Raw genomic sequence first — 12,334 nt, 5'->3', positions numbered from 1 at the left:
CCTCACTCTCTTAGAGTACAGGGAAAATGTAGTTTTCACTCACCCTAATTGTAGGGAGAACGAACCTCACCTCGCCTGGCAACAGCTCAGGTTGGAAGGAGGCCACGCACTAGAAGATAAGCGCATGAAATAGAGATTAATGGCGCAGTAACTGTTACAGTCCTGCATTTTGTTCTAGACATTACAAACAACGATACCAGCAGGCAAAGGGAGGTGGCCAGGTCAAAAGAGTCAAAGACTAGAGGGAACTTTATCTAGGAAATTTGCATTAAACCCACTGGCTTGTAGATCTAATGCCCGAGTTGTGCTTCAAAAAAAGGAAGTAATAATAAGGGCAAACGAGGCGCTTAATTGATAGCGCCAAGGTAAGTCAATGCGGAGTTGGAATCCTAATGCCTAAAGCCCTCAAAGGATGAAGCGCGAAGTGGAGCGCTGAAGAACTCACCTCTCCGTCGTTACCTCGGGTAGAAGACTGAGCCGAGGGGGAGGTGACACGTTAAAAGACAATAGCTGTTTTAACAACCGGTGGCGGACCTGAGAGGAAACTCTCAATGTGCGCGTTGCTATAGGTTGGATTTAAACAGCCAATGATAGCGGTCCAAGCTAAGCTTACAGAAGCACGGACCTTCTGGCGCATTCTCATTGGTTGGATGTCTTAAACCAATGTCAGCGGTGGAGGCTTTCGTGCGGAGCTGTGCGAAGCACGCGCAGCGAAACCTATGGGAGTCATTCATTGCGTTTAGAAGTCCGTCAAAGTGGCGGACCTCATTGGAGGACTACAGACGAAGTATTCGCATTGGACTTGTGTTCAGACCAATGGCTGTTGGCGTATCAGAAAAATGCCTGAGTCGGCTTTTAACCCAGAGTGCGTGGTTGGTAAGCTATCAGCCAATCACGCAATAGCTAATAGTGAAAAAGTTATTGGTGCAAAAGTGTAGCGTAATTTTGGATCAGACCCGCGGAATAATATTCCTACGCGGTTTCACCAAAAGATCAACAGATCAACCAAGCGTACTTACAACGAGTCTGTGTGTAACAAAGAGAAGGCAGTGTGTTGCAGGTTGCCAAAGTGTATGAGAAAAACCAATATGTGGCTGTATATAACAATGATATTATCTGGTTTGGGATAAGGCCGGCGAAGTTGTGTTTTTGGGTGGTACCCATTCTAATCAAGAGCCGTGGGGGTTGATGATTTCAACTCTGCGGGCCATAGAGAAAGGAACCTATATGCAGACAACCTCCCGGGCGGGCTATATTCCACGAGTCAATGGAATATCATATATAGGACCAATCAGTATGTGATTGAGTAGACATATGTCCAAAATGTTAGCTCATAGTGACCCAATATCGAAGGTATCAAGGGTGTCATGCCGGATGTATAGACATGATAGTGTATGGCTAGATGCTCACAATTGCATCCAAGGTATATCATCGTTTAGCCCTTCTGTGTCGCTTCGCAGTTTGTAGACCCATCTCTGCTCTTTCCTCAGAAGGAACAGTGGAATGTCTGTGATGTGACTGGGTATGTGTGGTTGTACCAAGATTAACCACTTCAGTTCATCAGGATGGTGTTTTTTCTCTAGAAAATGCGAGGTAAGGCGGGTAGCCTGTTTGGTGCGTCTGATAGTGCTTTTGTGCTCTTGGATGCGCAATTTGATTTTTCTTGCTGTCATCCCTATGTACCTTAAGCCACAAGGACAGGTGATTTGGTAGATGACTCTGTCGCTGTTACAATTTGTATGGCGTTTGAGTTTCCAGGGTCTAGTGGTGCCAATATCGACTTCAAGGGTTTTACTGGTTTGGGCACACACTGAGCAGTTGCCACAAGGATAATGGCCCTGCACTGGAGGAAGATTCCACAGGTTGGAAGTGGATTCTGCAACTTCTTCGCGAGGTCTTGTGTGTACAAGAGCGTCTCTGAGATTTGTCCCTCTCTTGAAAGAGAATAGTGGTAAAGGAATGTGTTCACCAGAGCTATTCAGAATCCGCCATTTCTGTCTGATGATTTTCTGCATTTTAGACGAAGAGGTGTTGTATGTGGTGACACACACCATTTTGTCAAGAGGTGGTTTTGCAACTGGGGGTTCAAGTAGGGCCTCACGATGATTATTAGCAGCACGTTTGAAGGACTTACGGACCAGAGTTTGAGGGTAGCGCCGCATTTTCAGCTTACTGGAGAGATCCTTCGCTTTTGCACGGAAGTCTGCAGTATCGGAACAGTTCCTCCGAACCCTGAGGAACTGACCAAAAGGAAGGTTCTCCCTCAGAGAACGGGGATGGTGGCTATCGAATCTAAGCAGTGAATTACGTGCCATAGGTTTTCGATATAGAGAACTAGCCAGATGTCCTTCTTGTGGAAAGATTGTCAAGTCAAGATAGAACCTTTATCAACTTTTGTTGATGTCTTTCTCAGTCCGATTGTGAAAACCATGCCAACATATCTCCAGGATACCAAGGACATCCTACGGAAACTACCCGATGTCCCTTTCGACATTAATACTGATATTCTAGCAAGTTTTGATGTCGAATCACTGTATACCTGTATACCACAAACTGAGACACTAGAGACGGTCAAAACACTCTTAGAAGATTTCTCGGTGGACACTGCTACTCCCATCCATTTTATAATGGAACTGGCAAGGATTGCCATGACTGAGAACTTCTTCGCCTTCGAGGACTCTCTGTATTTACAGATCTCGGGGACATCTTTGGGCAGTAAATTCGCACCCAGCCTAGCGAATCTATATGTCCATCATTTTGAGACCCAACATGTACTGAACAACACCAATCCTCATCTTCAACAATTGAAGATGTGGAAGCGGTACATTGATGATATCATAGTAGTCTGGCGAGGAGATACACAATCCCTTCTGCTTTTTCAAGATTGGTTGAACGGACAAAACCCTTATCTTAGGTTTACATTAGAGTACAGTAAAACTGAACTCCCTTTTCTTGACTTGACAATCTTTCCACAAGAAGGACATCTGGCTAGTTCTCTATATCGAAAACCTATGGCACGTAATTCACTGCTTAGATTCGATAGCCACCATCCCCATTCTCTGAGGGAGAACCTTCCTTTTGGTCAGTTCCTCAGGGTTCGGAGGAACTGTTCCGATACTGCAGACTTCCGTGCAAAAGCGAAGGATCTCTCCAGTAAGCTGAAAATGCGGCGCTACCCTCAAACTCTGGTCCGTAAGTCCTTCAAACGTGCTGCTAATAATCATCGTGAGGCCCTACTTGAACCCCCAGTTGCAAAACCACCTCTTGACAAAATGGTGTGTGTCACCACATACAACACCTCTTCGTCTAAAATGCAGAAAATCATCAGACAGAAATGGCGGATTCTGAATAGCTCTGGTGAACACATTCCTTTACCACTATTCTCTTTCAAGAGAGGGACAAATCTCAGAGACGCTCTTGTACACACAAGACCTCGCGAAGAAGTTGCAGAATCCACTTCCAACCTGTGGAATCTTCCTCCAGTGCAGGGCCATTATCCTTGTGGCAACTGCTCAGTGTGTGCCCAAACCAGTAAAACCCTTGAAGTCGATATTGGCACCACTAGACCCTGGAAACTCAAACGCCATACAAATTGTAACAGCGACAGAGTCATCTACCAAATCACCTGTCCTTGTGGCTTAAGGTACATAGGGATGACAGCAAGAAAAATCAAATTGCGCATCCAAGAGCACAAAAGCACTATCAGACGCACCAAACAGGCTACCCGCCTTACCTCGCATTTTCTAGAGAAAAAACACCATCCTGATGAACTGAAGTGGTTAATCTTGGAACAACCACACATACCCAGTCACATCACAGACATTCCACTGTTCCTTCTGAGGAAAGAGCAGAGATGGGTCTACAAACTGCGAAGCGACACAGAAGGGCTAAACGATGATATACCTTGGATGCAATTGTGAGCATCTAGCCATACACTATCATGTCTATACATCCGGCATGACACCCTTGATACCTTCGATATTGGGTCACTATGAGCTAACATTTTGGACATATGTCTACTCAATCACATACTGATTGGTCCTATATATGATATTCCATTGACTCGTGGAATATAGCCCGCCCGGGAGGTTGTCTGCATATAGGTTCCTTTCTCTATGGCCCGCAGAGTTGAAATCATCAACCCCCACGGCTCTTGATTAGAGTGGGTACCACACAAAAACACAACTTCGCCGGCCTTATCCCAAACCAGATAATATCATTGTTATATACAGCCACATATTGGTTTTTCTCATACACTTTGGCAACCTGCAACACACTGCCTTCTCTTTGTTACACACAGACTCGTTGTAAGTACGCTTGGTTGATCTGTTGATCTTTTGGTGAAACCGCGTAGGAATATTATTCCGCGGGTCTGATCCAAAATTACGCTACACTTTTGCACCAATAACTTTTTCACTATTAGCTATTGCGTGATTGGCTGATAGCTTACCAACCACGCACTCTGGGTTAAAAGCCGACTCAGGCATTTTTCTGATACGCCAACAGCCATTGGTCTGAACACAAGTCCAATGCGAATACTTCGTCTGTAGTCCTCCAATGAGGTCCGCCACTTTGACGGACTTCTAAACGCAATGAATGACTCCCATAGGTTTCGCTGCGCGTGCTTCGCACAGCTCCGCACGAAAGCCTCCACCGCTGACATTGGTTTAAGACATCCAACCAATGAGAATGCGCCAGAAGGTCCGTGCTTCTGTAAGCTTAGCTTGGACCGCTATCATTGGCTGTTTAAATCCAACCTATAGCAACGCGCACATTGAGAGTTTCCTCTCAGGTCCGCCACCGGTTGTTAAAACAGCTATTGTCTTTTAACGTGTCACCTCCCCCTCGGCTCAGTCTTCTACCCGAGGTAACGACGGAGAGGTGAGTTCTTCAGCGCTCCACTTCGCGCTTCATCCTTTGAGGGCTTTAGGCATTAGGATTCCAACTCCGCATTGACTTACCTTGGCGCTATCAATTAAGCGCCTCGTTTGCCCTTATTATTACTTCCTTTTTTTGAAGCACAACTCGGGCATTAGATCTACAAGCCAGTGGGTTTGATGCAAAATTCCTAGATAAAGTTCCCTCTAGTCTTTGACTCTTTTGACCTGGCCACCTCCCTTTGCCTGCTGGTATCGCTGTTTGTAATGTCTAGAACAAAATGCAGGACTGTAACAGTTACTGCGCCATTAATCTCTATTTCATGCGCTTATCTTCTAGTGCGTGGCCTCCTTCCAACCTGAGCTGTTGCCAGGCGAGGTGAGGTTCGTTCTCCCTACAAGTAGGGTGAGTGAAAACTACATTTTCCCTGTACTCTAAGAGGGTGTGGTTTATACTACACATTTTGTATGTATTTAACACTGTGTTTTTTTGTTTCCCACATTTTCTGTGCACAGGAGAAGATACACCTTCATTTATTGGAGATTGGTCATAATCAAGTTCCAACTCACGATAAGTATGTGTTGCAGTAGCATATCATAGGTCCTGAAGAAAGCCGGTATAGGCTGAAACATGTCGACCAATTAACACACATGATAGATAGCAATTCCTTGCATGCTATCAGCATACTGCTTTTAACGATACCACTTTGATGGTCAAACCCAATAAAGTTTTCTTATGTCATCAAAGTAGGTATTTTTAATCACAAGGATTAGCTTCCTTTTCTTTTCTTTTTCTGAGCACTGCAAACTTTTGCCCCTTCCGCTCACACACTGTCTTCTGTCGGTTGGATGTTTTTCCTTAGGGTCCAGTATTAGGCAACCTCAGACTCTCCCTGAGGAGGAGCCTAGAGGACACCTTTCTTCTCACCAACCCAGATGACGATACTCCACTGTTGAGTGGGCTGATGGGTACTTTGTTCTAGCTTCCTAGACCAGGGGTCTCCAACCGGTCGATCGCGAGCTACCGGTAGCTCGCCAACAACCTCCTAGTAGCTCACGACCCGGGGCTCACTTTTGTGCCTTATCACTGTCGTTATGTTTATTTTTGGGCCTTTTTAGCCTCGTGTCTGTTCTTGCTAGAGTTACTTCCGGGATCGCACTGCTGCCATTGGCTATTAAGTTAGCTGGGGCGGGGAAAAGCGAGTGAGGTCGGCTTGCCTTGAGCAGTGTTAGATTGCCTAAGCCAGGGATTTACAATGCATATGAAGTGAAGGAGACGCAAGCGTGAGCCACAACAGCATATTACAAGTAGAACACTACAGCCTTGGAGCCTGCTGCATGATTCAACGAAGCGGAGATTCATGGAGCCCTGCTGTGGCCTCCTTCATACCACGTGGCCTGTCACAGCATGACCATTACCCAGCAGTCGCCACACATGAAGCAGAGGGGCAGCGCCTTGCCTTTCATTTCTGGCAAAGCGCGCCTACCCACCAGGACCACGCAGTGTGTTTTGACAATGGCGACGTCAGCTTAAATTTGACATTCCTGGTTCCAGCCGCTGATAGGCAAGTGGCACCTTTTCACCATGTGGGTCAGAGGAAGTTGTGCTCTTTGGTGCTGCACGGTCGGCGTCAGAAGATGTATGTACTAGTTCTGGGGGCCACCTCAGCACTGGGAAAACAGGAGGCGCACTGGCCTGAGCCCTCATGTGGGAGGTGGAGGGTGCGTAGTAGGGCATACTGTCGGCCCCAGAACGTACATAGATGGCCTTCTCCTGACAGGCCTACTTGTTGGAGAGGTTGGGGCGCACATCTGTTTTCTAATCACTAAGCTCCCAGCAGCACTGGGCTGTTTTTAAAAGATTTCCACCGGCATTTAAAATACTCCTCTGCACCCACTATGGACCAGCATTGCAGGCTGCGTGCAGTGAGTGCACTCTCCTGAGCCCCAGGCCCAGTCAAGATAGAAGTCTGCGTAACTTCTGCCTACCGTAATGCCAGAAGCAAAGCATCAGCATTGACCGAGGCCAATTGGGGACGAGTGATGCCTGCAGCCAGCAGTGTCATTAACATGATGCCACTCGACCTACAAGAGCATGCCCCCTTCCGAGAGAGCCTCTGTCCCTGTTGTACGAGCAATGCCAACAGATAAGCACAGCAAGCACCAGCAGTAAGACCACGTTATGGTAAGCCCACAAATATTTATCTGGGTGCACTTTGTTGTGAACTAAATCGGGGTGTCGGATGCTTAGTTAATAACAAGTATTAAGTAGTTTGAAATACCGCGGCCATGAGGTGCAGCCTACATGTGTAATCATGTTTGATTTACGCTTGACCTGAGGTCGCTGTGTAGTTTGTGCTGTACAGAGAGGCCTCTCTATCTATAAAACATTGTACACTTAAGAACAGCTAGCACACAGATAAAACAAATGACTTGTCAAATGTGGTAATGACAATGTTTGTCCAATTTGAACCTTTATTTGAAACGTCTTGGACTGGCAAAATGGTTATTTTGTATGCATCTCAACCTTCATTTATCCCTTATTTTTTTTAAAGAAAATAAACAGTGCTGCCTTCTACTATTGTTCACAAGATGATGCATTTTGTGCCGTTAATTTATGCCTGTGATCAAAGTACTTTATGTTGACACTAAATAAAAAAAAGACTCATCTTTAAAGGGAGAGCATGTAATTGAAGTTATTTAAACTGCAGGTTAGATAATATTTTTAAACATTTTCGAGGCCTGCTCTGTTTTAAGGTCAAACAGTGTGGTTTGTGACCTTCCATTTCCGGGGTTTTACATCAGTTTCAGGGCTTTGCCTGAATTTTTCATGTCTCACTTGTGGGTCATTTAAGATATTTATTTATTTCCATGGATATTATTGTTTTGTTTTAACCATAATGGTGCCACTCACATTTTCACTCATTGACAGTGAAATATCATACATACAGTCAGACAGTAAAATCAAAGAAATGTCATACATAAGCAACCAGAAAACTTGCCAGCTGTGAAGTTGTTCCTGGCCACAAACCGGAGCCAAGAACATCATTTTACATTTCTTTTTATTAAAATTTAATGAAATGATAGCTTAGAGGCTCTTTAGTCAAAAAACCTGGGCGTGGGAGTCTCTGGGAAGAATTTGCGAGTTGCTCGGCCTTTAGTTGCTCAAAATGATTTTCACTCCTCAAAAGTAGCTCTCACTACAGAAAAGGTTGGAGACCCCTGTCCTAGACTCTGTATCTTCTCTACCTCACCTCTTTGACATAATAGTGTCATGTGCTCAAGATCAACGGTCTGATCTGAACACTTACATTGGACATAATCTGGTCCTACTAGTTCTTTACTTCATAGACTTTGAGTACCTCTCGTGTTTTTAACTCCAGAGAAAAGCCAAAACAGAAAAGATTGTTGGGAAGCGACATCAGCGCAACTCAGTGCAGCTCAGAGGGTTTCGACAATGTGCTTGGACCCGCGGCCTCGCCACACTGGCGTTGATTCCAGATTAGAAGTACTGGAGGGGCAGATGCTGATCTTGAGGGTACTGGCGGGATAGATACTGTTACTGAGGGTACTGGTGGGGCAAACATTGGTACTGGGGGTATTGACACTGGTACTGAGGGTATTCACAGAGCAGACAGGTAATGGTGAGGCAAACACTGGTACTAAGGGTATTGACAGAGCAGACAGCAGGGGCGGCTGGTGACATTGGAAAGTAGTGGGGCGTAAACTGATTTGCATACTGCACCGTTGCGAGCGAGAGTGGGTCTCTACACTTTTAACACAGACCTACCTTCGCTTCCCCACTCATACTCGGTTTCATCTGTCATCTGCCCACTTTACACCAATCGTATTTAGTCTAAACTCCTGCCTGTATTATTTTCTTAGCTGTGCCTTCCCCGTACAGGTTAAGTTTAAGTCCATTCTTACAATGCAGCTCTCTCTCACTATAGATGTAGTATCTTGTTCTCTGTTTGGCAAGGATATCTCTGCCATCTGACTCTACATTACCAGTCCAGCTCTGTCCTCTCTGCATTCTCGGTCTTGCCTCACTTCCTCCTCTGCTTTCATGGTCCCTTGATCTAAACATTCTCTACCTATCAGTGTTTCTCTCTTCTTTCTCACCATATTGCCAGTCAACCGCGACTCTCATTTTCTGCATTCTCAGTCTAAGCATTCTCCTTACATTAGCACAACTCTTTACATTCTCACCCACCAATCCTTTTGTTTTGTTTTAGTAGAGAACATAAGCTGTGATGCACAAGGTGAACACCTAAGCCGGCAAGATTGCTCAATAAGCCAAATGTGCAATGCTGTCATCTGCTGTAGCATAAAAGGCACAAGACCACATCCGGCAGGGCCAATCTGCCTTCCATCCTGCCAGGGCCAGTCAATTGAGAACCTTTAAATTCAATAATAGTAAGGTATGTGTTTTACAGTGTTCAGAAAACACAGACGCGCTATCTAAAGTGGCACATGAATTTAGCATGATTAAAATACGAACTAGCAAAATTAAGTTAATGGATTCCTGGTCTGCTTAAATGCAGTGATTTTCCCATAGCGTATTTCCACACATTACTTTCCTTATTATGGATGTTTGCATAATTTAACTAGCCACCTGGGAAATTTACAGGCCTGCGTTAACCTAATGTTCGTTTTTTTCCTGAAAATATCAACATTGTGAGTTATATGAACCGGGCGCGAACAGTTAACTTTATCAGTATAAACAGATTTACTTTTCTGCTGTGAAAAGAGAAATGGGAATTAAAATGCTCCGTGAGGTTTTCCTCATTAGAAGGGCCGCGCTAGAATGTTCCATTCATCATTTGTTGGCTGCGCAGCACCGTGGATATAACAGCAACTCTGGGAGGCCTGCAGTTCTTGGGTGCCGTGGCCCCCAACCCTCTCTTGGCATGCTGCCCCCTCAGACTTGCTGAACTTTGGGGGAGCACGCTGAGGGGGCCCAGAGGCGATGCAGGTGACACCCAGATGAGCAGATGTGGAAGGTGACTGCCGGTGGTGGGGGCTGCAGTGTGCTGGAACTCGAGGGCTGTGGTGTGGTTCCTGCCAGAAAGGACTCGCCCCCCAGCAGTGGCACTCTCCTGGCACCTCTTATGGCAAGGGGGGGGGGGAGGGGGGCATGCGTGAGTGACCCCGTCTGAGCACAAAGAAGAGATGCTTGCCCGCTACAACGGGATGAAAAAAAACTGAACACCGAGGACATACACTGTTCTTCCAATCCCCTATTAACCCCTCCTCCCCACCCCATTTTCTTGACTACCCCTCTCTAGGGTCGCTGCGGTGTTTCTCTTTCACTACCACCCTATCTTATCTATTCTCTCCATTTCCTCTACTTCACTCATTACCAGGAATCCTGTGATGTGCATGTGCTCCTGGAGAGAGCCCTGGCCTGGTGCTGACTATATTATATTAAATATAAAAAACAAAACTTACCTCAGTTACCGCCGGTCCGGGTCCACGCGACCTCTGTTCCCCGACCCCTTGGCGCCTCACGGCACAAATGGAGACTGGCAGCCCTCGCAGCCAATCCTGGCGCTTGGGGCACAGGTTTCTCTTCGCCCACAGCACGCCCATTAGGAGCCCATTCCTAATGGGCATGCGCAAAAAAGCGCAAACTCAAGTGTGCATGCGTGGGCACGGGTAAAAAATTCACCCTCCATCCTCACTCATGCGTACTTGTGTTGCTTGCCCTGGTAACATCATCATGTCAGTCAACATGACGCCACCCCGCACACCCCCTTCAGACTCTGAAGGGGGTGGGCGATGTGATGTCATGCTGACTGACATGATTGGAATGTCAGTTCTCCTGCCTTGGCGTCTTTCAACAGAAATGCAGAGGGAGCTGCAGGCGGGCGGGGGGGCTATGCCCCCACGCCCCAATGGACGCACCGCGCCTGGCAGACAGGTAATGGTGTGGCAAACACTGGTACTGAGGGTATTGGCGGAGAATACACTGGTACTGAATGTACTGGCGGGGCAAACACTGGTACTGTGGATACTAGCTGGGCAGACACTGGTACCAGGAGTGGCCCGTTCAGGTAAGAGCGGTACGGGCGGTGGGGCCGGTTGGGAGAGGGGGATTCGACAGATGAAGGCGTTCTGCCCCCTGATTGCACTAGTTTTTCTTGTTTTGTAGGTGGCTCTATGTGTGGGTGGCTCTGTCTGTGTGAGGGTGGCTCTGTGTAGGTGGCTCGGTGTGTGTGGGTGGCTCTATGTGAATGACTCTGTGTGGTGGCTCTGTGTGTGTGTGTGTGTGGCTCTGTGTGGGTGTAAATGCAATAGGTCATGCATATGCGAGCGATTAAGCTATTGGCAGTGTAAATGACAATGCCATTTATTTATGATTTTAAAAAAAAAGGTCATGAGCAATGCCAATAGCTCTACCTTTAATAATTCCGAGACCATTGCATTGTAAATGCTTGTTAACTGAAGGGGTGTGGGCCTTTCTTCTTACTGCGGTGACCCTCGCAGTTCTCAAACAGGACACTTCTCCTTCTAGTCTTTTAGGTTTTCACATGATCACTTCATATTTAAGCACACTTGTTACTTTATCTGTCTCAATGCTTATTTTTACTGTTGTCTAATACTGCAGTGAATGCCTAGTGAAAGACAATCTTTTGTTTAAATATCTTCAGTCAAATACACATGATTCAAGCCTTGTCAGACAAGTCATGCTGGAATTATTTTAACAGATGGGGTCATTTCATTATACATGTATCACTGTGTGGTGTTAATCTGGTCAATGTGTTTTTTTTGGAGCACAATGCTGAAATAGCTTTAAAGTTCCCATTCTTAGATTTCATTAAAGGTTGATTATAAACTGCTCTTGTAGATTTAATTCATAAGTGCCAGGTTCGAGTTCGGATTTGTAGTGACAGAAAGACAATTAGAAGATCACAGTGGGGAGTGGTTTCCAAAATTAGTGTTTTTAGTAGACGTTTGACATGATTGCAGAAGTGCATTGGTGCCCATTGTGCTTCCTCCAACTATATGTATATTGAAAATACTTTAGAATGATCCTTTAAATGTTGTCTGAAAGCCATTTTTGCATATTTTGAGAGTTACATTCCTGAGCTGGTTTTTGGGCTGATACTGCTCTGTGTTGGGCTGAACTTGGGCTTGTACTTGGAGAGCTTTGGACAGGTATCAATCTGGCAGCACTGCCCTGAGCAAGGCATTTCCATGCAGAGCTGTTTATGGATATGAACTTGGCGCATTAAACCCTGGTTTGCTCCTACACCACTGTGAGTGCGCAATTCTGTCTGGATCATCTCGAGCCGGAGTTGTGTTGGATATTTACACAGAGTGCCTCCCCGGACGCCCACCAGTGCCGCAAGGCTCAAGGGGCAATGAGACCCTGCTGGACGGGGGAGGGAGAGAGAGAGATGATTGCAAGCTTCAGGCTCATCTAACACTGAGAATGAGTAGGGATTTGACAG

General features: G+C 46.0%; 1 protein-coding gene across 1 annotated transcript in view; it reads right to left on the bottom strand.

The window, feature by feature from the left end:
• Positions 1-12,334, bottom strand: part of LOC147707489 (CD109 antigen-like) — a 943,435-nt gene that overhangs the window by 701,501 nt on the left and 229,600 nt on the right. The gene's annotated exons all lie outside the window — the stretch shown is intronic.

Source organism: Lissotriton vulgaris, chromosome 6 (genome assembly GCF_964263255.1).
Source record: "Lissotriton vulgaris chromosome 6, aLisVul1.2, whole genome shotgun sequence".
Classification (NCBI taxonomy): domain Eukaryota; kingdom Metazoa; phylum Chordata; class Amphibia; order Caudata; family Salamandridae; genus Lissotriton; species Lissotriton vulgaris.
This window is presented reverse-complemented; position numbering and strand designations above follow the sequence as displayed.